This window comes from Watersipora subatra, chromosome 2, assembly GCF_963576615.1.
Source record: "Watersipora subatra chromosome 2, tzWatSuba1.1, whole genome shotgun sequence".
NCBI lineage: Eukaryota > Metazoa > Bryozoa > Gymnolaemata > Cheilostomatida > Watersiporidae > Watersipora > Watersipora subatra.
In genome coordinates this window covers 69,098,586-69,125,439 of record NC_088709.1, presented here as the reverse complement: position 1 = coordinate 69,125,439, position 26,854 = coordinate 69,098,586, and the positions used below count along the sequence as shown (strand labels likewise).

The following is a 26,854-nucleotide window of genomic DNA, read 5'->3' as shown; positions in this document are numbered from 1 at the left end:
ATCAGATTACGACTTGACGATTGAATAATGCAGAAACAAAACTGTAAAGTAGCGAGCCTCTATATTTGATACGGGGTTCAAATAATTTCAGTCTTCGGTGAAACCCGAAGTGTTTGTCATAAACTAGTACTACGATAAGCTTTATATTGAGCTTTGTATTGGCCTTTCAATTCACGTGAGAACATACGTGACAAGACGATAACCAAATTTTGTGGTTATATCATTGAAATAAAGAGATTCCAATATTCGGCGGCTTTTCGTTTTTGAGCTTTTAAGAGCTTGTAATCACATTTCCACATATTTGGCACTTACAACACAACAGAGTAAGACATGGTGAATCTTTTGATACCAAATAGCTGTAATGTGAATTTTGTTGCAAGTCAACCTTTAAGTCTTCTTCAACGTTGAAGAAGCACAACAATGAATAATGCTTGTTTTTCATAAACTTGGTCTTTGATATACTCAACATTATTTTGAACCTATTATGCACTAAAACCTAGTGAGGTCCGGCATCGCATGGGGTGGCGGGCTTAGTAGAAAAAATTTATGATTAATGAAAACTTACTTAGTTGGCCTATCGTGTCTGTGCATTAACAAAATGTAAGGAAACATTCTGCAGGCTACTTTGAGCCAATGGAAAACGTGCTGACAACCCATGCTCAGTTTATTGCTACCTTTGAGACTTATTTGCAAATTGTAGTTATACCCTACAGGATGAAAATATTCGTTGGTCATAAAAATAGGGTAGTAGCGGGTAGTAGGGTAGTGGCTTCTGATGAGTCACTTGATTGATCAAGTAGTGATTGTGATTATTCCCTTTCTAACTACACGTCGTGGCAATAAGCCGAAACTGTTAATAGCAGAAACTCCATGTCGGTACTACTAAAATAAGACAAAGCTTATGCTTATCCCTTGAAGCATTTGAGCAAATTGAAGCTTCACAACACGCTAGCTTTGGTAAACTATTTGGATTTCACACCAAATAAGGTCCCTGGTGTTCATCAGCATGCTGCCTTCGACAGAGAATAAGAAACACTAGAGCAGCTTTTATCAGCTTATATTTTAGGAGGTTGTCATGATTAACAATTACATTAGCAGCTGAGCAGTTGATCTGTGCATAAGTGTTTTTGAGAGCTCCTGAGGATTAAGCATTTGCCAGCAAAGAGCTTATATTTCTATATATGCAACACATAATTCACATACTCAACCGCTCATATATACCCTACCAAGGCGTTTATAGAATACAGTATTTACCAACTACAGAACACAAAAGAAACAATTCAAGCACAGGACTGCAACGGGGGCTAGGGATGGCATTTGTTGTTTGACAAGATGTTATCGACTATCGTTGGAGTTGTCCAACCGATAGCGATAGTATCGAATTATCAATGAAAAAGACAGAGTTCACCGATAGTTATCGAGTGACTTGGCAGCTGGTAAAACTAACGTATTATCGTGCCTGAAAAGATCGAGGATTGTGGAAAAGGATAGGAAAAGGTGTTCAAGTAATCACAGTGTTCAATTTATCAGAGCAGTGTCACAAGTCCATATACATGTATTTATTAGTAGATAAATGTACATATACAAACTATGTATAAATCAAATGCATAGATGGCTTGTTGCAAATTAAAAGGCTTCTAATAGAAAGTTAAAAAAAAATTCATCAGAAAGTATAGAGACTTTTTTATCACTTGAGATTTGTTTGTTGTTTTAGGTGATGTGATTGCTAGGACGTTTTCAGATTAAAATTGGCAAAACTTGATCGCTGTTAAAAAGCTCAGAAGAAAAGATATCTTTTTCTTTTGAGCGTTTTAACCAAGATCAAGTTGGCCGATTTTGTAAAAGTTTTTTCAAAGGTTAGCATACCTTTTCTAGCTTTCAGAGTGCCATCGCTAAACGGATGTTTGGCAACATTTGAGTTTTGCAAACCTTTAGAAAAGCCGTCAACGAAAATATTTTTCCGATGATGGTAATAACGACGTCTAAGAACTACAAAAAGTTGAGGTTTATCTCTATGGCTTGGAATAAAGTGCTATTCTAAGGCGATAACAACCGTTGCAGTAGCCGTTGAGCAAAAAACTGTTTGAGCTAACCAAGTTGAGATCGAGTTATCTAAAGCAATTCATCATTGCGTGGGAACGGACCAAACAAATCCGTTCGAGTTAACCATGTGTTCGAGCTATCCGAGGGCGATAACTATCGGGTTATATTATTTTTGATTATTCGATAACGATATATTAGTTTCAGATGTTTTGATAGGCTAAACATAGGTAACATACTCACATCGAGAAAGACAACTATCGACTATCGCCATCGACTATCGAGCTATCGTGCAACCCTAAGGGGGGCGTAGTTGGTGTTAAGCGTGAAACCCCCTTGAAATTGATAAATCCTCTATTACATTTCTGATCATTATGGGACCAAAATGTAGAGAATCTGCTTCAGACTCTGGCGACCATATTACTCTTGCTTCTATTGATCTAAAACTAACTCAGCTGATATCTGATGTCGCCAAAATAAACAGACGTTTAGACTTGATTGAGAACAAGCTGATTATGAATTGCCGCTACAAAATTTTTCAAGAAGAGATCAACGACGTCAAAACTAAAGTTAGTAAACTCGAATCAGCTAAAACAGTAATGCAACAATCAACTACACATAATAATTTGCTAATGCGGGTTGAAGCTAATGAACATCTCAACAGAGCTAAAGTCATTGAGCTGAACGGAATTCTATTTAAAAGTGGCGAGAACTTGATGGAAGGTGTTTTAAAACTTTTGAAGGTAGCAAAACTTAATGACATCAACCCAATTCGAGATATTGACAATATTTATAGGATTAGACAGACTTCCAGAATTCTTGTTAAATTCATCAAGACAACTAAAGGCGACAGTTATTTTCAATTATATACAAAAAATATCGTTGATACTTCACTCTTAGGATTTGAAGAGAAAAACAGAATCTACATTACAAAGTTACATTATTCATATCCTCAAAATATTTCAATAATAGTACTGAAAAATCTCAACAAGACGTCACAGCTTTCATTCAACTGAGGGCTATTATCATTGGTCAATCTGTTTGTCATCAAACTGCAACATTTAGCTAGACGTAGCAAGATGTTCAATGTGTGCTGCTGCGCCTATTGTGGTCAGCGAAAGTTTTCGCTAAAATTAAATTTTATGACTTACTCGTTGAATTCTATCATTTTTAATACATTTAAAGGAAGTTAAAGAAAAGTTCTGAGAAAGAGCTAATTGGCTTACATGTTAGTGAAACTATATAATTATTACATAGTCATGGTAGCAATTCATGAAAATTTTATGAGCGCAGATTACCCCAAGATCCTATCACTATCTGAGTTTATTATTATCAAACGTTCTATTAGAGTTTTCATAGAACTTGTTGTCAGTTTAAATTTAACATTTTTAATAATATCACTAAAATGTATTCAGTTTGAATCTTAACAGGTTACTATCGGATAAAAATTGGTGCCGCATGGACACTTGGTACTTCTAGACTGATATATATCAAATTTCAAGGACAATTTTCATAACCTATACCTCCTATAATGTAAATTCCATATAACGTAAATAATTTACGCGAAGTTTTTGTTTTGTACTATGTAAAAAATTCCATATGATCATAATGTAACGTTTCAAGTTGGGCGAGTCCTCAAACATGATTTGAATGCTAGTCTATCTTGCCGCACTTGCGAGAAAAAAGACGACGTGTATATAAGCGTTATAACTATTGCATATACAACTTCCATGACATTCTAGTTAGTCGTGACAGTCCGTCAGATGTGTCAACAAAACAGAGAATAGGTAGTTGCACAACTGGTAATAAATATGTCAAGGGGTGCACATTTTACAGCGTCCGTTTACCAATATGAATAACGCGGGTTGGAGTATTGTCGACAGTTATGTTATTCTAACCTTGACCCCTGGATACAGATAGACGACAAACGCGTAGTACTGCTTTTTATAGTGATAATATTTTGTCATTTTGCTTTGATGTGGAGGGGGTAAAACATTTGTTATTTGCTTTACTTTGTGCAACAGACTTTGCAGTTTAGAAAAAATGAGCAAATCTTTGTGAATGATAGTCGAAGATGTGCGTTCCCACAAAATTATTGTAAAACTGCTGCAATGATGATCTATAAAACCAGTGAGATTAATCAAAAAAATTAGAAAAGTTGTCGATGCAAACTAATAATACTGAAGTTATGGTATAGCCAACAAATAAAAAAGCTAAATCTAGTTTATTTTTGTATGGAAAGATCTTGGAACGGATGAGACAGTTTACATGTATATTACTGTTTTTATGACTAAAATCCCCATAACGTATGTTTTTTGGAATGGATTATTTAGGTTGCAGGAGGGCCTACTGTAGGAACAAGCTTGGTAAAGCTATTTCCAAGTAAAGATGCAAAGTAGTGCATGTAAGCGCTATGCTAAAAATTATAAGGAAGTTTAGCTTAGCCTTGACAGACATGACATAACGTTGGACCAAAAGCCCCCATGAGTTTACAGGAAATATCTTGCATATGTCACAACCTCGGCTAATATAATACATATGTCAGCATTCCAAGAATACTGATGAGCAATTTAAATTGTCAATATCTGGTTTAAAACTGTGAGTCACTTCAATCATGATATTGTTTCAGTAAACAGTCCAAACATCCTAACATTTCTTGCATTTGAGCTAGTTACTCATATAGCTGCTGAATAGCCTTTTATAATATATATAATATAATTGAAATATTAGCAATGTATTAACAGCTAGCAGCTTGAAAGCAACGTATCAGTACTTGAGAGGCCTGAATAATTAAAACCTTTTTGCTGGAGACTTTCCCATAAATTTTATCAAGTTCGTATAATTGAATTAATTTGACCAGATAAAAAATTCATCCTAGACCAACGCATTTAAAATTATGGAAATAATCTATCATAGAAATCCGCTGAGACTCACAGCTTCTTAGCTTGGCCTTACGTTTCGATGATGTTTTTCTTTTTTTGCCACTTTCAAGTGGCTTGAATTCCTCATCACTCTCATCTGATACAACATCAGAATGACAATCAAAGTCATTAGGGTCAAAAATTTCATCCGCTTCGGGCTTTATGTCAATGTTCAAGGTTGCAAGGGAATCAAAGTCATCATCAATCTAAAATGGTCAAGAACTCACGCATGGCTTTGCACCTTTTTTAACTAGAGGGCACACAATCAGACATCTAATTATGATGGCTTTGAGATACAAATCTTCCAACATACGTAAAGCACCGGCAAGTATTTACCAATTCACTTAAAATCGATTCCAACATACAATGCTCCAAATTTCTTTGGGTGCCAGTGATGTCAGTGAAAGTGAGGATATTAATGGAAATAAACCGGAGAAACACAAAATTATACATTGAATTTCTGTTTCTGGACAAGTCAGTGTCTGAACAAAGAATTTCAAATTTGTTCGATTCGGATCCTGAACAGAAATTTGGAACTTCAAGCCATAAAAATGTTATAATGGGCAGACTACCAGCAAACTCTCTCTCTCATTATCTTTATTATTCTATAATTGGCTAGTCAATGAAATGCTATTATTTCTCAGGTTGCAATTAGTAAAAGTAGATAATTTTGATGTATTTGTTACACAATCTTTGTCATATGATAGGGATTGCGGGACCTACATTGATGCCCGAGATGAAGGCAGTTGTGAGAAGTTGATGAAGCCAGACGATTAAGCAGTAAAAGTAGAATATTAGCAGTGTGGAAGGATAAGCAACATTTCTTACAAATGCTGTTCAGGCAGGTTTACATCATACATCATGACTCAATTGTCAAAAATGGAAATATCTGAAAGCTTGACTTGCAACAAAATTCACATTACAGTTATTTGGTATCAAAAAATGACCATGTCTTACTCTGTTGTGTTGTAGGTGCCAAACGCATGGAAATGTGATTACAAGCTCATAAACGCTCAAAAGCGAAAAGCGGCCATAGATTGGAATCTCTTATTTATTTGCCGTATTCATTACAGTTTGGTTATCGTCTTGTCACGTGATGTATGAGCTCAATATAAAACATTGTAGCACTATTTTATCAGAAACACTTCGGGTTTTACCGAAGACCCCGTATTAAATGTATATGCTCGCTACTTTAAAGTTTTCTTTCGGCTTGGACTAATCGTCAAGTCTTAATCTGATCATGTGACCCAATACTTCGAAAATAATTTTTGCAGCAGTTTTCGGTTATCACAGGTAACCATCAGGTTCGTCATGCTTATCAGACAATGATATGTACTCATTCAAGCTAAGGCTGAAAAGTTTAACAATGTTTTACGGTAAGTTATAAGATATCAGTGCTAAAAGTGACAGCATTACAATGACGATAAAACAGACGCTTAAGAACAATAGACATGGTTTTATTGAATGCGTGGAGTATATTTGTGAAAATATTTTGACGAATGAGATTGTATGAAAGTGTAAACAGAAACTATCCTGTAACAAGTACATCACATTTGAGCCGTTTTGGAAAGGGAATCCAAACTACGGCGGTCTCGAGTGGCTGCAATTAACTGTTCGTTTTTTAATTTTTAAGAGCTTGTAATCACATTCCCACATATTTTGCGCCTACAACACAACAGAGTATGACATGGTGAATCTTTTCATATCAAATAAATGTAACGTGAATTTTATTGCGAGTCAACCTTTAAAATTATATATCGACGAGTATAGATAAAAGTGATCCATTGAGAGTATTGTTGATTGTACACTTGAACCTGTGCGGAGGCGCAGGTGATGTGAGGTGTCAGGGGAGGTGTCAGCCTAGGAAAGGTGCAAATGGGGCGCAGGAGAGACTTGCAGGTGAGATGATGTCAGGTGGTTGCAAGGAGAGGTACTGTAGAGTTTGTTGGAAACTCTAAATACTGAATTCACTCAGGATTCTAAGAGAGAGTGGTTCACAATCTTTATTTTATCATGAAACCTCAAATAATATTTCAGTATCATTTTCATACTAACTTGCTAAGCACAATAATTATGAATGCAATAAAATATGGACAGTTACAGTATGATAACAAGTGAAAGTACTGAACATCAAATGAAATGTGACAAAAAACAATATAACATGGTATAATAAAAAAACAGCATATGCAACTAACATATAATCTCTAATAAATAATCCCTTAACAATTGACAACTTAATAATTAAGAGTAATGATTCAAATATGGCTGCCTTCTACAGAAGTTAGAAAAACGTCATGCTATGAGTTAAGCGAAACCTTAGCTTATGACTCAACGCCGGCAACTATCATTGGTCATCACGTATTAGCCCAATTTGACTGGGCATCAACTACAGAAATTCTAAACTAATCAGCTTTTCCTACACTCCCATCTAAATTTCTTAAATTTGTTGTAATACGTAGTTTTTTTGTTGTTGTTTGTGTCTGGTTTATTATTTGTTGATTAACTCACACTAAATTATTGATAATGAATAATCCTGCATGATATATAGTTGCTAATCTAAGTACTCAGCAAAACTACTACACTGTGTAGTGACCTCTGCAGAACAGTTGGTGAGTGCATGGGTAACCTTTTTTCTCAAGAAACCGGTTCCCTATTTTGAGTTTTAGGTTGAGCACCACGCCATCTGAGCCTGCAATAGTTTTGGTCACTCTTCCTAGCATCCAATCATTTCTAACTGCCTGGTTGTCTTTGACAATGTCTCCTTCTTTGAAATTTGGTCTCGTCCTTGTCCATTTCTGACGAATTGTTATGCTGCTTAGATATTCAGTTTTCCATGTGTTCCAGAAATGCTATGCTGCTGCTTGGGCAATCTTTCACCGTTTGCTGCTATACAAATTATCTTCGGTGAAGTTTCCAGGTGATGGTGCCAGTAATGACAGACATTTCATGGTCAAGATATGATTAGGTGTTACTACATGATCCTCGGGATTGCTTGTCGAGGTGGCGGTCAGGGGCCTACTGTTGATGATATTTCCTGGTTCATAAGAAAAAAGTTCTTAGGATTTTGATGTCTAGTTTTTTTTTCAGCTTGAAGGTCATTGCATTGAGTACTGCTCTTACCGAACAAACCATCCTTTCCATGGCTCATTCTTGATGACTTGCCTCAGGTGAGCTGAATTTGAAATGAATGCGGTTATTCAGCAAATATTGCTTAGTTTCCTTACTGGTTATCTCTAGTTCCTTTTCAATCTCATTCTTTGCACCAACAAAATTCGTTCCATTGTCACAATATATTGCTTGAACAGGCCCTCCTAAGGCCATAAAGCATCTGAGGGCTTGTGTTAAAGGGTCTGCGCTCACGTTGTCTAAGACCTACTTATGAACTGCTCAAGAGTAGATACAGGTTATCATAAGTCCTCATCTTTTCAGCTCTGTGTGCTTGTCCTTCACATAATAAAGTCCAAAGGTGTCAATTCCAATGTTTGTAAATGGAGGAGTAGCATCCATTCTTTCTTTAGTGAGTTCTCCCATAAGGTGTGTGTCCGGTGCCTTTTTTAGTCTAGCACAGCCTACACACCGGCTAAGCAGCCGATTTACCATGCCAGTTTCATTTACGATCCATATTTCAGCATCTCTAACTGCTGCGAGTGTGCTTCTCCTTCCTAAATGTGATATTTGTTTATGGTAATGCACTGTCAAAAGATATGCTAGGTGAGAGTCCTTAGGAATGATGATAGGGTAAGTATGCTGATAACTCAATGTTGAAGCACTGGCTCTCCCACCAACACAAACTATACCTTCATCATTAATATTAGGGTTGAGCTTGATGAAGGACTTGTCCTTCTCCTTCATAGGATAACTATCTGCTTGTGCCATCTTTAAGACAAGTACTTCAGCTTCTTTCAGGTCATTGGTCTTCAACTCTACACGTCCACTGTTTCTGTTTGACAAAGCTCTTCAGCAATACTATGCTGTGCACTAGTTTCTTCCAACTACTGAATCGAGTGAATTTTCTCGTTATGTTCTGTGTGTTGACGGTAGCCATGGTAACTAATCCCTTTTTTCGCACTTCTGGGTCACACTCATTAATTATTGTGTTGACCTGATTTTTCTTAATGCAATCTAGCGCATCAGGGTCTCTGAGGAAGGGAAGCCCATTCCACCACATGTCATTATCAATGATTTCTTTAACACTTATTCCACGAGAAGGTATGTCTGCTGGATTGAATTCTGTCGGAACATAATTCTATTGTTTAGGTTCAGATGGCTTCCTAATTTCACTTACCCTGTAGGCAACAGACAGATGAAATTTTTTGACATGATCGGATATCTATTCCAGCACTATTTGAGAATCACTCCAGAAAGTTTCTTTGTTATACTAAGCTTTAGTTCCTTCCTTAGCACATTATTTCTCAGGCATGAGTGAGTTGAATCAGATGAAATTATTGGCTAGTGTAAAAAAGGTTTAACCCTACTGGATGTGGAAATCTGGAAAAAAATGAATAAAAAAGGCCTATACACACGCCCATACACACCCATACACACACACCCATACACGCCCTTGTGTATGGGCACTTGGGTATGGGCGTGTGTGTGAGTGCACACGCGCGCATGATGTACCTTAAAGAATAGAGAAAGCATAATATTATTATGCTTTATTATTTATCTTGAGGTGTTGACTGATGTTCTAAAAAAAGAATCAAGGAGATTGACCAACCAGAAGCTGAGATATAGCCAGCCAAACACAGGTCTACCAAAAAACAAAAGTGTTTTGGTAATCATCAATATATGACGTATGAAATCGACTTGTGTGCCATTGGTCAATTAAGCCAACTAATGCGCTCTCCTATAACAATCACGACGTTTTAATTGGTTTAATCCCTGGAAGTATAGAACAATCAAATTGGGCCTAACAATCATCGTTCCTAGAATTCCGAACCAGACCCTCTGACGTGTAGATTAGTTTTAGCATAAAATAATTACACGTATCTATTATTTCGCAACATTTCGCTATCTTGCTAGTTCAGCTCAGTTTTGTTGTTCTCCTACTTAGCTTCCCTATTCAGACTCATCTTTAGCGTTGCTCAGATTTTTTAACTATAGCTAATAAATAGAATCAATTAAATCAATCATCAATCTCGGTTATCATTTGGAATTTTCTACAAATTATATTAGTTACATCATTTATTCTATACGCAGTTATATTATTATTTTGTACAATATGCATTATGAATATTACATAAATCATAAAAAAAAATCATAGATAAGATAATAGATCGATAGAAAAATCAAAGCGAAAGTTATCGTTTTCTTTTCTTATAGCAAGAGCAGCACGGTCAAGTTAGTCTTTTTAAGATTATGGCTGTAGTGAACTTCCAGTCTGTTAATAGTGACGATAATCATGAAAATCAACTGAATGTTGCAGTAGATACACAGTAGAAGAATGCTGCAGTAGATACACAGTAGAAAAATGATGAAGGAACAAAAAGTCCCATTCCTATTTCTTATTCTAAACAAACTGCAACTCGCGAATATCGCATATAGACTTTACACGCGCCGTTCGTTGAACAGATGATCTTCGGAGCATATCCGTGGAGATCGAGTTAAAATTTGAAGCACAATAGTCAAAATCTGCTCTTCTGCTTTAAAAAATCATGGCGAGGAGTTGTGGGCAAATGCCTTTACCACACAATGTTTGGATGATTTTCCTGAGAAACCAGAGCTAGTATGTAAATTATTTACTATCGCGAGAAGCGTTTCACATCTCGTAGCCAAAACAATCATTATACACAACGGCGGTAAGGGTGCGCAACTCAGGCACATGACCATTAAGTCGATTTTATACGTCACAGTTTTCGGGATTTTCGAAGGGTTTTCCTCTGATTCTTTATTAGGTAGACCTGTGTTTGGCTGTCTATATCTCAGCTTCTAGTGGGTCAATCTCCTTGATTCTTTTTTAGAACATCAGTCAACACCTCAAGATAACTAATAAAGCATAATAATATTATGCTTTCTCTATTCTTTAACACAGAAGTTGATTTTGCTAACTGGAATTGGAAGTTACTCAAGTATAATGCTCTCCAAATACATGATGTCGAGCATTATACTTGTATCTCAAGGTTCAATTTTACTGTATTTTACACGAATTATGAATTTAACCGTGAGTCGGAAAGCACAATTAAAATCCTGCAGCCAATCATGCAGCTGCTCTAACAGTGTGTGACTACTTGTAAACTATCGTTGTTTTGGCTGAAATATGACTACTTTATAAGCGAAAGTAAGTTGTCATAGTGCTATAACTTCATATATACATACCATTATATCTGTCTCTAATACCTTGTCTAGGTTTTCGACGGTTGCGGCCATTTCCATCTGGAGGTTATTGGCTGGTGGTTGGAATCGTTGTACTTGCTTTCTGTCTAATTACACAGAAAGAGGCATGACAATTTGAACATAAAACTTTACCATGAAGAATGAAAACACCTAAATGCCTGTAAATACAAAGTGAATTTGTTTGTTCAAGAGTTGTAGACTTGGCACAATTAAAAGCAAATGTGGAGATACTTAAAATAAGTTTAGCAGTGTTATGAGTTCTGTAAAGGCTAAAAAATGCCTAATGAAACAAAATACATATAACGTAAAAGTTACATTTTAATTATTCTTTATAATACAGATGGTTAAAATTATCCAAAACTTGTACTTTGATCATGAGTCAATTTATTCATTCTCAACATCATCAATTAAGCTAAATTCAGCCTTGCCACTTTCAACTTGCTGTTTTCATGCTGATGACAGAACTGTTTAAATGAGGATAAATGGCAAGAAATTTAAAAATCAGTTAAAAACATGAAATTTTTTCTCTAACACATTTCAATCCATTTCATTTTCATACTAGTTTCTGGCTATATATTGATTAGCTTTGCTAACTTGAAAAGTGTTGCGATAGTGATACATATGATGTATATAATAATCTTGACCATTCAATTAAATTCAACTTGGTAAACAAACACTCTGTACAACCTGCAGCAAAGGTCTTTTGTAGAATATCTAGCGCCAATAGATAAAGTGAATTGAAGGTAAGATATGAAAATGAAAAATATATAACTTGAAATTGTTCAATCAAGATTTTTAAAATGGACACAAACAGAAACGAGGTTCAAAAAATATGAAAATGATTCACCATACACTAAATTAAAGAAAATTTCTTATTCGTAATTGAAATAACGAATAAAAACAACAAAATAACAGAAAAACTTGATACATTCACATTGCAGTTCGAATCTCTTGTGGGTCTCTGTTTGCTAGCAGCAACAATTGTTTAAGGGATCATGATTACAGTAACTTTATGTTAAGTCAAGGTTAGAGTAATTTTATGTTAAGTCAAGGGGAGCACACACCTTCCAATGTCCATTTAAATTCACTTTTTACCTTTTTTTTAAACCGGTTATGGAGGAAAGAAAAAATAAAAAATGCTGTATACGTCAAAAATAAAGTAAAACAAAAGTATTTATATTTACTATCTTAACAGGGTGCCAGTGTGTTTGTCCATGTGCCCGAAGCCAGGGTTAGAGATTAGGATGAAGAATTGATTTCAACAAGACTCCAATTCACTGACACTCAGATTGGTGGACCAACACTCTAACACCCGCATTATCAAAGTTCTGCCTTTAAGTGATTCTAAATAATTATGTAGCTACTTATTCTCTTGATTCATCAGCATACCTGACAATCTCTCATGGCACACTACACTAGTCTAGCATGCCATAAGCTCTAGCAGCTGGGAGGGCTCTACTGCATACAATATAGATACCTCCATACATCATTTATTCTTCAAAGTGCGACAAGAGAGAAAACAATATTTTTAAAGCTGTGGGAATCTGGTTATTCTAATAAAATTTGAAAACTTACACTGACTTGACCTTTTACGCTATATAGAATTTCTGCATAACACCAAGCCAAAACTTTACATAAATTCTTTAATATAAGTGAAATTTACGATAGAGAAGGTTTATGTTATAGGAGCGTCTACTGTATCTGCTTTAGTGCTAATATCTTTCACAATTAGTTTTATTCACAATTCGATTGATGCCATTTTTATCCTGATATTTTCATAAATACATCATCATTAGCTTTTTCACAAGCAGCAGTACCAGAAATAATTGAAATTGCATATACATGTAGCATCGTCCCACGACAAAGCATTGCAACAATGTGCTTGAGAAAAGTTCTGAGATGAGAACTATGAGAACTTATTTACACAGACCTTCAAAAAATTACATGATATGAAGTAATGTCTATGTTACTCAAAGGCTATAGCGTAAAGAAGAAAAGGCTACATGAACGTAACCATTAATTAATTTTGGAGACTTTATGAATATATTTAGTATTTACAAATGATGTTTTTAAAGAGTGCAGTAAATTTGTAACAATACATGAATTCTTTGTGTTATAAATCTAGCTCACCAAAGTATTTCAACAATCTTTGAGCATTTAAAAATAATTACTGCTTCTTTAAACAGCTTAACGCAACATTCAAGTATCAGACAAATACATGTTTAATAGATTTTTTTACTAAAAAGTTTTATTGAGAAAAATAAGAATTCAAATCCATTGTTGAATGGCTGATTAATAAAGCGTAAAATCACTGATGACTTCAAAAAGTCACAAAAGTTCTATCTTCACCTTCAATAGCAGCTGAAAAAGGCACCTATATTAATTAAAATACACCATCTTTAATAAAAATTCAAACATTATCTGTTGTGAACATCAATGATGTCACGATGGCGACTACCTTTCACTGAAATTGCATAGAGATAAACTTGTATAACTGAAAACTGTAAGAAAAGCTAAACGTTTAAATAATTAAAGGTTGACTTGCAATAAAATTCACTTTAAAGTTATTTGGTATCAAAAGATTCACCATGTCTTACTCTGTTGCGTTGTAAGTGCCAATTATATGGGAATGTGATTACAAGCTTTTGAAAGCTAAAAAACGAACAGTTAATCACAGTTAAACGAGACCGCCGTAGTTTGGATTTTTTTTCCAAAACGGCTCAAATGTGACACACTTGTGAGAGATGGTTTCTGTTTACACTTTCATGCAATCTCATTCGTCGAAATATTTTCACAAGTATACTTCACGCATTCAATATAACCATGTCTATTGTTCTTACGCATCTATTTTTATCGTCGTTGTAGTGCAGTCACTTTTAGCAGTGATATTTTATAACTTGCCAAAAAAATTTGTTTAACTTTTTAGCTTTAGCTTGAAGGAGTACATATCAATGTCTGATAATCATGACGAGCCTGTTGGTCACTTGTGATACTCGAAAAGTGCTGCAGAAATTATATGCGAAGTATTGGGTCACATGATCAGATTACGACTTGCCGATTGGACCAACCCGAAACAAAATTGTAAAGTAGCGAGCATCTATATTTGATACGGGGTCTTCGGTGAAACCCGAAGTGTTTGTCATAAACTAGTGCTACGATAAGTTTTATATTGAGCTTTTTATTGGCCTTTCAATTCATGTGAGATTATACGTGACAAGGTAATAACAGAATTTCATGACTACGTCATCGAAATAAAGAGATTCCAATCTACGGCAGCTTTTCGTTTTTGAGCTTTTAAATGCTTTTAATCACATTTCCACATATTTGGCACCTACAACGCAAAAGAGTAATAAATGGTGAATCTTTTGATACCAGATAACGGTAATGTGAATTTTTTTGCACGTCAACCTTTAAAGTAATTCAGTGTTTCACATTTTAAAGATCGTAAACCATAACTTGTCTTCATGACAAAAATGTACACTAGCAACTCGGTTGAAAAAGGTGTTGGCTACCACAAACCTTGGCTAGCGCAAAAGTGTTCAATGGAAGTAAATGCAGGAAACATAAGGTGCATAGGTAGGCACACCGAATGTGCAGAAAGTTGGGTCTGCTATACTACACTATTCGCTAAGTAAATGATATGTAAACTGGAAGGAAGGAACTTCACTCATATTGTCTGTCGAGAACTCACTCCTTCTTGACAAAAAATACGTTCTTGACAAAAAATACGGCATGAATGCCAACAACATTATTACTTCAAGGTCATGTTAGCCCATGTTCAAATGAAATATTCCTTTAAGCAGTCCTTCAAATGGAATTATAAAATTCCAGACGAAGCATCGGGCCAATAATGTACATGCATAATTGTTTATTAATTGGACACAACTAGAAAAACAACTGGCCTGGACCAAACATTTGATAAAATATGTACAAGTGCCTGATTGTTTACAAACAGAATGCTAGTCCTAGTTTTTAAATGCTGCAACCAATCACAAATATTGCCAGATTAAAGATCTTTCACAAGCAGTATGTGCAAACATTTAAGTATTACATCCGTCAAGGTAACTGCAGGGACATCAGACCTTGAACAACAAACTCCACTTACACACTGTTAATGTATTTCAGCTTTAGAAGTCAACAATTCATTGCAAGAAATATATTATGAGAAACTATAATAGAAGAGGAAATTGAAGGCAGTCATTTATCCGCCTTGAAAATGATTTAGATTTAAGATAACTGAGAAAATCGGCTACCAGCTTTAGCATAAACATTCTATATGTAAGATTTCAATAGTGTTAATTTATTGGTCAGCTGCCCTATAGAATAACCCACAATTATTTCAATGAGTCATCAAATGACTTGTCTAAAGCCTAGATGTTTTTATGTAATGGTAAAATACAGCAGGTCTGACCTAAAAACAGGATATTTAGACGGAAAAGCGTATTTTAATTGATCAAATTCGCTACCACGCTCACAAAGTAACAAATACCTACCTAGTGTTTATGATCTGCAATAAAATGCAACATTATTTTGTACAGTACTGTATGGACTGAAAAGTTCAAGTCAAACGTAGCAGCTTACAGCTCACATACCACATTCGGTTCGCTACATTTTTGCAATGCTACAGAACAAACTTGATATTTAGCTCCAACTAATTTAGCTTACTAAAAACATAGAACACATTTGCAATTAGTAGTCGCATTATGCATTTCTATTAGTAAGGCTTATTTGCTTATTAACCTGAGTACCGACCATAAAAATTTTTCAAACGACTGTCTATTTCAGGGTTAATTGAGGCAAGAGTCTAATCCCCAATAAATTAAAAAGTTGCCAATTAAACTTCAACAATGCAGACATTTTTTGACAGCTAACAATGTGAAGAATCCAACTACAGTAGAACCTCAGTTCTCGACCACAATTCGTTCTAGAAGGTTGTTCGAAAACAGAGTTGTTCGAGATCCGAAACAAACAAGATTTAATTCATTCCAAGTCGACTTAACGACTTCGGTAAAGTATTTTTTCCATCTTACACCATGAACTGTACTGTATAGTGCGTACTATAAATAAAAACAGGTAGATATGTTTAGATCGCAGGTAGACCGTGTTTAGTTTTAACAAAAATTTTCTATTTACAAGGATAAAAAAACGATATTAAAAGCAAACATTTTGTATGCTTTGCTCTTGAAACATCGGAAGCATTGAAGGTTATGATACAATACCAAAAAGCGCAGAAATTGATAATGAGACATCATAAAAATGCAACAGATCAGTTACATCAAAAATCGTGTGAAAAAAATAGAAACAGCAATGGCACGTTTAATTCACATCTTTGAAAAATAATCCTTTTCCAAAACAATTTAAGGTAACTCGACTGGAGGAGTTGTGTCCCTAGAAAACTTCGGTAGAGGCGACATTCTCCCAGGTGGCTCCCTTTTGTAAAGAATTTATGACAAGAAACTTCTCCCATTAACAGTTTACGAACCTTCCCAAAGTGGCTCATAACAACGTCGCTAAACGTATAAACATGCTGTTTCCGGAGCTGTTACGAAGGTTTAATTCAAATGTACATGCTCCGGTTTGGTCGGGAACCAAATTTATGGTTGACATCCAAGACGAACAAATCTAAAAATGTTTGGTCGACAACTGTGTTCGAGAGTCGAGGTTCCACTGAACACCATAATCTAGGTAGTAAACGCTCATTACATACACCATCTTTGACCATACATCATGGGGAGCCAATTTAATAAAACTTTTCCTATGTGTTAGGAGTTGTCGACAAAGGTAGTTTCATTCTCTTGAAGGTGTTTTTCACACAATCCGGCAAGACTAAATGTTAAGAACATCTGTACAAAATTCAAAGGATTATTTTCATTATTTTTGATGTTATTCAAAACAAATTACCATATTTTTCGGACTATAAACCACATCCCTACATAAGCCACATCTGCTTTATTTTCCAAAAATGATAATAAAACAATACATAGTATTGTTTGTATAGGCCCCTTTGTATAAGCCGCAGAACTCAGGACAGTGCTTTTTAACACGGCAGCAACTTCGTTGTTTAAAACGGAACAGTGCCTAACGGCACTGTTTCGTATTAACTGATGCATTTTAACCGAGTGCCTAATGGAACAGTACCGTTAGGCATTGTTTCGTTTATTTTTTCATTACTGAAGGCGGATTAAAAGGAGATTCCGACTATTGCGCCCTAGCAGTGAAAGAAAAAACCACAGAATAGCCGCACCCTTATATAAGCCGCATGGCTCAAATCATCAGAAAAAAGTAGCAGCTAATAGTCCGAAAATTACGATAATAATATGCAAGTGTACAGACTGAACTAGATGAACGCAAACAGAGAATTACTATAAATTAATATTATTATTATTTAATAAAATGTTAATATAATTAAAAATATTGGAAGTAATTACAGCTTAAGAGTAAATATTTCATAGCAGCCTAAATGAAAGCCCAATTATGCATGATCCTCACCAGGTGCTCCAAAACGATCCTCTACAATGTTCCTTACTCTTAAAAAAACCATTACTTTCACCCCCATCAGCCTCAGTGTTGCTACTTTAATTATCTGTGTAATCACGAAAATCCGAATCGGCTATGTCGTCAAAACAAGTAATTCTCTGTTTTATAACTTGGGTGGGACACACACAATCCATAATAACACTAAATAATTTGAACGTCAAAAATAAACAATGTTCGTTTTTTAGTTGGAAACTCCTAAACAAAAATTTAAAACTGCTTTATAATTTTCTTGCTCTTCCTAATCATCTGATTCAGAAGAGCTTTCTGAGTGATGATCAATTCAGGGATGGGTAATTGATTTTGCTTCAAATAGATCTATTTGCAACTTCATATACCATTTACTATATTTATTTGATTTGGTATTTGGTTTTGAGAATTTCCAGTATTTGGTATTTTATTTGGTATTTGGTACTTAGATTTCTCAGTATTTGGTATTGGATTTTGAAATTCCCAGTATTACTATTTGTTTTGGTATTTAGTTTCGAGAATTATTAGTAATTGGTATTTTATTAGATATTTGTACCTGAGATTTCACAGTACTATTATTTTATTTGATATTTGGTTCTGTGACTTCCTAGTATTTACTATTTGATTTGGTATTTGCTGCGGAGAATTTTTAGTATTTGGTATTTTATTTGATATTTTTGTTCTGAGATAGCCCAGTATTTAGAATTTTATTTGGTATTCGGTTCTGAATTTATAAATATTTGCTAACTTATTGGGTAGTGTTCGGTATAATTGAGATTGTGCAGTATCTGGCATTTGCTTTGGTATCATAATTTGGTTGATAATTGGCCAATATTTCTTCTGGTATTTTGGTTAATTATTTGGTATGAACATTTTCTAGTACTTGGTGTTTGATATTCGTTAATATTTTGCATTCTGATCATCAGTTTTGATTTCGGTTGGTGTAAGTTTATAACCGCTAGCGAGAAATAATATGGATATTCGACTGATGCTTAGAAAGCTTCTCCTTCACAGCGCACATTTAACGGCAACCCAGTACAGAAACCATCGAACCTCCTTTTTGTCTTTGGTCTGCATTGCACTTGTATGTAAAACAACACCCACCCAAGTCGCATGTTACTCATGATTTATAATCCCAAAATCCGAGTGAAAAGCAGTAAGTATTTATGAGCAATGAAGGCAAAGAAAACATCAAAGAATCCACTTAAGAATACAATAAAAATACTTATCTAATGGTTTTGCAGCCTGGCTGACTAAGTTGAATCATTGTCACCCTGTGCACAGTATACTATTTGGCAAAAATTTGGAGGAAAAGACAATAATGTTTCATGTATAATCCAGTTTGGGGCGCTTGGCTCCGGACCGCTGGTGGGAGTTATGGATTAGAAATGTATAAATCTTTGTTCCGACTCGGAAATACCGGTTTACAATACTTGTAATCCACTCACTCGTCACTCAGAAAGAATGTGTTACAATTTAGATTTCACAGTAGAGCCTAAAAGCCTAAAAGGTATAAAAGGCAGGGTATTTCATTACTTGAATTAAACCTCAGTTGACCATGGCAGATAAACGTACACAATTCAGCGACTACATTACTTTCCCGGATATATTGCCACTCACTGGATCTTACAAAGTAACATGTAAAACTTGTACGAAAGAGATATCTGCGTCAACCAAGGGGAACTCTAACCTGACAGCGCCTGAAAGTAAGCATATATCTTAATTACTCTGAATAACTCTATCAGGAATTTGCGGGGAATTGCCACAATTGTATTGTGATTAATTTTTACCGCCTCCCTAAGGCTGTGCTCATGACCGACTGATAATATTGATCATTTTTTTTGCATTGGATTTATCAGTCCCACTGTAGCATGTATATATATATATATATATATATATATATATAAATATATATATATATACATGTATATATACATATATATTAGGCCTGTATATTTAGGTATTGCTGCCGGCTAACAAGCACCATGTGATCCATCAAAAATGTGGTCTTGAGAAACGAGCAACATCTTTGAAACCTGTTCTCTATTTCTAAAAGCGTGTTGGGTTTAATCAAGCAACTTAATATTAGTTGGACCAAGTATTAAATATTTTATAAAAACGAGGCACAACTAAATATTTTTTAAATTGAACTAGAACAACGAGCTAATTATTGTACAACACTAGAATCTAAGAACTGAATATTTTATGAGCATGTACTAAATTTTCCCTGGAACTAAACACAATATTTCATACTTATACATATTATTATTTCCAAGATGAGTATTAATTTGCTTTCAACATTTAATATTAATATTTATATTAGCAATATAATGAGGATTATATTGCTGCGCAGCACCAAGCTGCTCCGATGACACACCAACCTCCCCTTTGCCACCAGCCTTCACCACCACGGCGATACACACCCACAGCAGAATGCTGTCACCGATCTCACGGCAGTACAAATCTGCCAGCCCGTAGGCAACCAAATCAGCAGCCTTAAGCCGTGGTCACACGAGCACCGAACCGAACTAAATGACGCAAAACGACGTCGTTTTCAGCTTTAAAAAGTTCGGCTGAGGACATTTCTGGCCGAAACGAACTATTTCGGTACTGCTCGAAATTTTGTGCCGAACCCTTGCTCTTATTGGCTGGTTAAAATTCTAGAATTCTAGCGAGCACGCGTCACATTTCTTCTTACGTGCGTGTGAGTAAAGTTAAAAAAGAAATGGGACGATACTTTTATTTCATTAAATAAACAACATGAAGCAATTTACGACAAGGTTCACCCGGACTTGTGATTGGGTTGCATAAATGTAAGATGTTGCACTTAAGTTTTGCATAAATGTAAGGGAATGGTTGTGATTTTCTTTCGTGTAGACTATAAGTAATGTGTCATATTCATCCTGATGAACTATCGTTGACTGATTTATTTATGTAAAACCACAGTACTATAATAAAAACTGTTTTTGTTTGTTATGTACTCAGCATAGAAAAACATTCATATGTTAATAAAAAATATAATTATGTTGATGGGAAGGGTTAGCAAAATATTTGTATCGAGTGATTTATTTTGAGCAGCCGAACGATCTTCTGATAAATCTGCTGTTTAATTATAATTTATAATTGTTCCTCAAAGTTTTTTTGTTTACAATAGAAATATTTAACTCAAATACATAACAACTACTAATGAAACCGTGTCCTGTCTCTATACGTATGGTATCTAGGAAGCGAAGTTACTTCGGTGGCCGTGTGACATGTGCCACGAACCGAACCAGCCTCCGAACCGATCCTACGTCGGTTCGGTGCTCGTGTGACCACGCCTTTACTGCTACCCAATGGACTCTCAAGTCCGATCTCCACAGCGCAAATTGCTTGTCAGTAGTAGCACGGCAATACAGATGATCAGCTCACTTGCTCTCCACTGAGCCTTCTGCCAAGCATCTGTTTAACGCCTGCTTACATAGCGAGAGCTGTTAGTCCCCCAGCTTTTCCTTGCTTTAAGCTGGCGCTTTTCGTGAAAAGCCAGCTTTTCCATAGCCCTGGTTTCCCAAGATAGCCAGCCCTTGCATTACCGGCTAATCACTGAAGAGCCTCGGATATTTACATAATATCCCACAATTTATTTATTATCATTGGTAAAATTATTGCAACTCTAGGAATTAGGATACACTGTTGATAATAGTGATGGAACAAAGCCTAAACAAACTAACTAAATAATTAAATAAACGGAAGTGGATAAGGTGATAAAATATGTTTATATTTTGCATTGCAGAGTAAACATGCTGAGAAGCACAATGCCTATATGCAGACACGATTCGAGGTAATAACTATAAACAGCGCCTCAACAGCACCTCAGACAAGAACATTGGAACATTTCAATATTACAACGGCCAGCACCATTCCATACAAGCCAAGTGATTCGGTTCAAATGAAGACCACACATATTATACTACGCATGATCAGCCGTGCTCAGCTGCCGCTGAGGTCTGTGGAAGACGAGGATTTTAACGTGTCAATGAAATACAAAGACCTAAAGTGAAGGGTGAGTAAAAGGCCACTTTACCAATTTATTCTAATATCATAAAAGACCAAACTACTGCTTAGAAGTCCTGCTACTATTGTTAAGTCTAGCTTGCTGAAACATATTTCGTTTTGTAGTAGTAGCCTACCCCTCCCCTACGCAGTACACAAGCAAATCATGCATCCTTTTTACTATTACAACATCATTTTTGGATTGGTGATGTAAATGTTTATGTAATCATTATAACCCAGCAAAAACATCTAAAGTCACTTGTAATGAACTAGTGAATTTTAACTGGCCCTATTCAGTGCACTTGTCTTACACTTCATAAACTTTTACTACATTGGCTTTGTCTGATTGATATTGTAGTATTAAACACCAGCTTGATAAGTATTAATTCATAAAAATCATTGCTGACGTTTGCTCTAGAAAATTTAAAATATCAATCTACTATTTCGCAATATCTGATGTTGGCCTGTGAAATATGTTATAGATGCCAACTCGAAAGACTGCATCTGGCAAATTACTAAATATGGCGGCGGATATCAAGCCCAAACCCAAACAGGAAATGGTTGCAACAACTGCAGTGTGTGTCACTGTTGATTTGTGGACCAACATGATGGTTCACGGTTACATGGGAGTTACGGTCCACTACTTGATAGGGACACAATACCGCTATGCTATGCTTGCATACAAGAGATTCTACGACAAAAATACAGGTAAGCTGAAATAAATATATGAACGTGATTCCGACAACATCATTAATTTTTGCAGGTTAAACAAATTCATTTTAACTTTGGAGTTTTGTTTTCTTCAGGTTCAAACATTAAAGTCGAATATGACCGTCTAATGAAGAATTTGGTATAGAGCATAAAGTAGTGGCTGTAGTGACCGATAATGCTTCAAATATGGTAGAAGCATTCCGTCTAGACTCTGACAACCTTTTTGACCTCGATGTTGAGACAGAAGGACAAGCTGAAGAAGAAAATGAGTGGGATAACCCTATTGACGATGATAATATAGCTCTTTCGGGAGATAAGCACAGACCATCTCACAAGTTTCTGACATACGCATAGCTTTCTACCACAGCTTTGTGTGAAAGACGGAATAGGCAAGTGCTCCATACACCTTCAGAAAGCAGTAGCAAAAGCTAATGGCTCCATAAACCACGTTCGACACTCTCTCAATGCAACCAGCTTGCTAGAACAAGTGAATATGAAGAAACTTAAGAAAGTGAGTATGAAGCGGCAAACACCACCAGATGGAATTCGCAGATTTCAGCCTTCTCAAGTCTGCTAGCAATAACTCATGCTACTCTCAAGAAAATCTCCAAGTACGCAATGACTCTAACCGATCGAGACCTCTAACAAGAACTGGTGGAGCTGCTGCAGCCATTTCAGAATTTCACCATCGAGGTTCAGGGAGACAGCAACTGGATCAAAGGTTCTTCTACAGGTAAAGATGCTTGAGGCTGAGCTCGACCTGATGGAGAGTAACAACCCTGTGCTGACAGCTTTAAAAGAATCTGTTCAGAAGAGGCTGACCAAATTCAACACCAACCACACTTACGTCCTTGCCACACTACTGGATCCACGCTTCAAGCTGAACTGGTGCACTGATGAGGAGTTCAGGACCTATGAGACTTTTTTACTGTCAAAGCTGGGAAAGGAAACCTCTTTTGGGAAGTGTACTGAAGCTGACAATCTCCCTCCACACAAGCAACCATGATTGGAGGGAACTTACACAAAGCTTCTCGCCAGGAGTAAAGCAGCCCAGGCTGATAAGGATCCTGCCCTGACCATGGTCAAAACATACCTAGAGTCAGCACCTGAAAGTGAAGCTGTTGACCCTATGGAGTACTGGGAGTGATCCAGCTCCAATTCTCATCTAGCTACACTCGCCAAAAGATACTTAGTTGTCCTCGCTAGCTCAGCTCCTGTAAAAAGACTGTTTAGTTTGGCTGGACGTTTCCTAAGACCAAAGTGCATGCGTATGGGGACGATATGTTTGAGGCATAGATGCACATCCGCTTAAACTCGTTCTTGCAGAAGTCTGGCAATATTTAATGTTCATTAATGTATACAGCAGTTTACATTGTAACCTAGCCTAATTAGTCCTAATCCTAACCAACTTGCATCAGCATACATAATTACCTTGATACAATAGTGTATTTTATTTTTTAGAACTCGAAATCACAATAAGCCATTCTGTATATGTCTCGATTTTCTGTCAATAGTATCTTTATTAAATTTGAACATACCATGAATAATGCAGTACCTTTAAAATTACTGTCAATCATAAACAATTTTTTGTCTACATTATATTGATTCAATTTGAATGTAACAACATAAATATGTAATAAATAATGTATACAATTTTATATGGGCAGAGTTGTTGGATGTGAATGTGATCGGTGATTTTTAAATAATTTGATAATTCAGTTTGCAAATAAATTTAATTTCGTCTTGATATTTTCCAGTATTTAATATTTAGCATAGTTAGCATGATGATGTTGATATTGAATTGACATTTCCCATTATTCAATTTGGAGTCGGCTCTGTAAGATTTTACATCATTTGGTTCTGAAATTTCCCTGTAGCCTACTGTTATTTGATTTGATATTTGGTTTCTAAAATTTCCAGCACTTGGTATTTTATTTGGTATTTGTTTCGGAAATTTTACAATATAACTATTTGATTTGATATTTGATTTCGAGAAATTGCAGCGTTTGGTAATTTACTTGGTATTTTAATATAAAATTTCCCATTATCCCTATTTGATTTGGTACTGAGATTTCCAAGTATTTGATATTTTATTCGGTATTTCGTTTTGAAATTTCCAAGTATCACTATTTGATTTGGAATTAGGTTTCAAGAACTGCCAGTATTTGGTATTTTGTCTTGGGATTTTCACCTATTACTATTTGATTTGATACTTGGTTTGAACAATTGCCAGTATTTGGTATTTCACTTGGTATTTGGTTCTCAAATTTCCCAGTGGTACTATTTGATTTGGTATTTGATTTACAAAATTGTGAGTATTTGATATTGTATTTGGTATTTGGCTCTGAGATTTTCACGTAATTGGTATTTTATTTGGTATTTGGTTATGATATTTTTTAGTATTTGGCATTCTAATTGGTCCACCAAATTGGCCAATTACCCAACAGTGAATTGATCATCAGTCTGGTCGGCCTCAAAATCACTACCATCATAATCTAAATGACCTAAAACGTCTTCTAAAATGGCTTTTGTTCATATTCAGAGTAGCAGTTACGATCTTTTTCTTTAAAATAATTTCTATTTGCAAAACGAGTAAAACAAAAATTATCACGACGACTCCAACTGAAAACGTATCTCTGGTTTGTTTCCTTTACTATTATTAGGTAAACTAACAAATATGAGCTAATAAGAAAAAATTATAGAGCAATTTTGTAACAGCGGATATGATCGCCTCAGTCAAAATAAAATCAGCCCAAACGGCCGGTTGATTTTGGTCAGAAGGCGGGTTAAGATGTGATACTCCATGGTAAATCCATGTTAACTATATGTAAAAATCAATTCAAGTAGAGATTAAAATATTCAATGTTACTACTAGCATTAACGACAGCATCAGCTGAATGATACAGGAAACAGTCTAAAAAACTAACTGCCACTGATGGAAGCATGTAACTCCTGAATCAAAAAATTTCTACATTTTGGTCTACAGATATGATCGGAATATTTAGCAAATTGCTCACGGTGTGAGAAACATTTAATTTTTGTATTTTTACTCATCATTGTTTGGTTAATTATACTCAGCTTATCAGCTAAAAAGCAGTAGGGCGTTAGATTACAAATTAATGTCAAAGTGGTAAGCTACCGTAAAACCTATTCTCTGCCACCTGTTGACACAAAAATGTTGTGTGGCAACCAGACTATTACTAGCAAAAATGTTTTTATCAAGTCTGTGATATGAAAAAAAGCACTGACTCCTATAAAATACAGCACTCAAGTGTTTCCCAGTGCAGAACCACTTGCTTCGACTGACCGAAGTAAACAAAGTGAGACTGGTTCAGGCCTAGTCAGTCCCCATCATCTAATAATATAAGTGTTTCATTCAGTTTCTTCACAAGTTTAAAACGTTACTAAATAAATGTGGCATTGGGTGTATTGTTTATTCCACCTCAGAGCAAACTATTGTTTTTCGTAAATAATTAAGCCCGGGTACAGTTTCTATGCATACAAATTAGGCAGAATATTAACAAACCGACTTTTGAGCACAACAAATATGTATAAATAATGTTTCGTTTAGCTAAAACTTACAAATACAATACTTCTATTCCGATGGAATGGGTGCAAGAATCAGCACTAGAATAACGAGTGGTTGATAATAGCAGTATTCAAGTGTAAATATTGTGGATTAAATAACTATCAAATGCGATAGTCCAGCGATTGTCGAGAAGAGGAGAAATACAACGACTGTAGAAGTTCGGCGCTTTTTATCCTTGTGGCTTGTTTTTAGTAATAGCGTGAGTTCCTATATGCGTCTAAGCAACTTCGCTGCGCGTGAGAGCGGGCCGATCTAGACCCATTTGAAGGGATACCGAACAGAAGTTACTGATGACTGTGAACTTTTACCTTATTTGTTTTGTGCAATTTACTACGTTTATCAAAATATAAATTATTTTTGCATCAATGAAAACAAACAAAAAATGCTTTGAAAAAAGACTGTGCATCCACATATAACTGAATATGGAACCATTTTTCAACTGCAAATCTTGCAAAAAAACGTAAAGGTAACGCAATTGCAAAGATGAGTGTGAAACGGAGTCCCCACTGTGAACATTGATATTCGATCAATCATTTAATTGCGAGACAAGTAGCGTAATGGTGCGTTTACACTGGCCGATTTTGTTACCGATTTTGTCGTGCACAGACAAATTTGATGAGTCGGTGTCGGTGTCGGTAGGTGTGAACAGAAAAATCGGTGTCGGCACCGATCTGAAAGTCGGTGTCGGAGCTACCCAGCAGTGCCCGGTTGCAGCGACAAGTCG

The 26,854-nt window shown here is 35.6% G+C and overlaps 1 protein-coding gene and 1 long non-coding RNA gene across 4 annotated transcripts in view; one reads left to right on the top strand and one right to left on the bottom strand.

Annotated features, from left to right (window-relative positions):
- The window catches only part of LOC137387045 (oocyte zinc finger protein XlCOF6-like), a 226,755-nt gene that overhangs the window by 98,198 nt on the left and 101,703 nt on the right, over nt 1-26,854 (top strand). The gene's annotated exons all lie outside the window — the stretch shown is intronic.
- On the bottom strand, nt 5,052-26,287 carry LOC137387050 (uncharacterized). The gene is made up of 3 exons (XR_010977866.1): nt 26,124-26,287; nt 11,277-11,380; nt 5,052-5,167 (listed from the first exon to the last, which is right to left on the bottom strand). It is a non-coding gene; the product is annotated as an uncharacterized lncRNA (long non-coding RNA).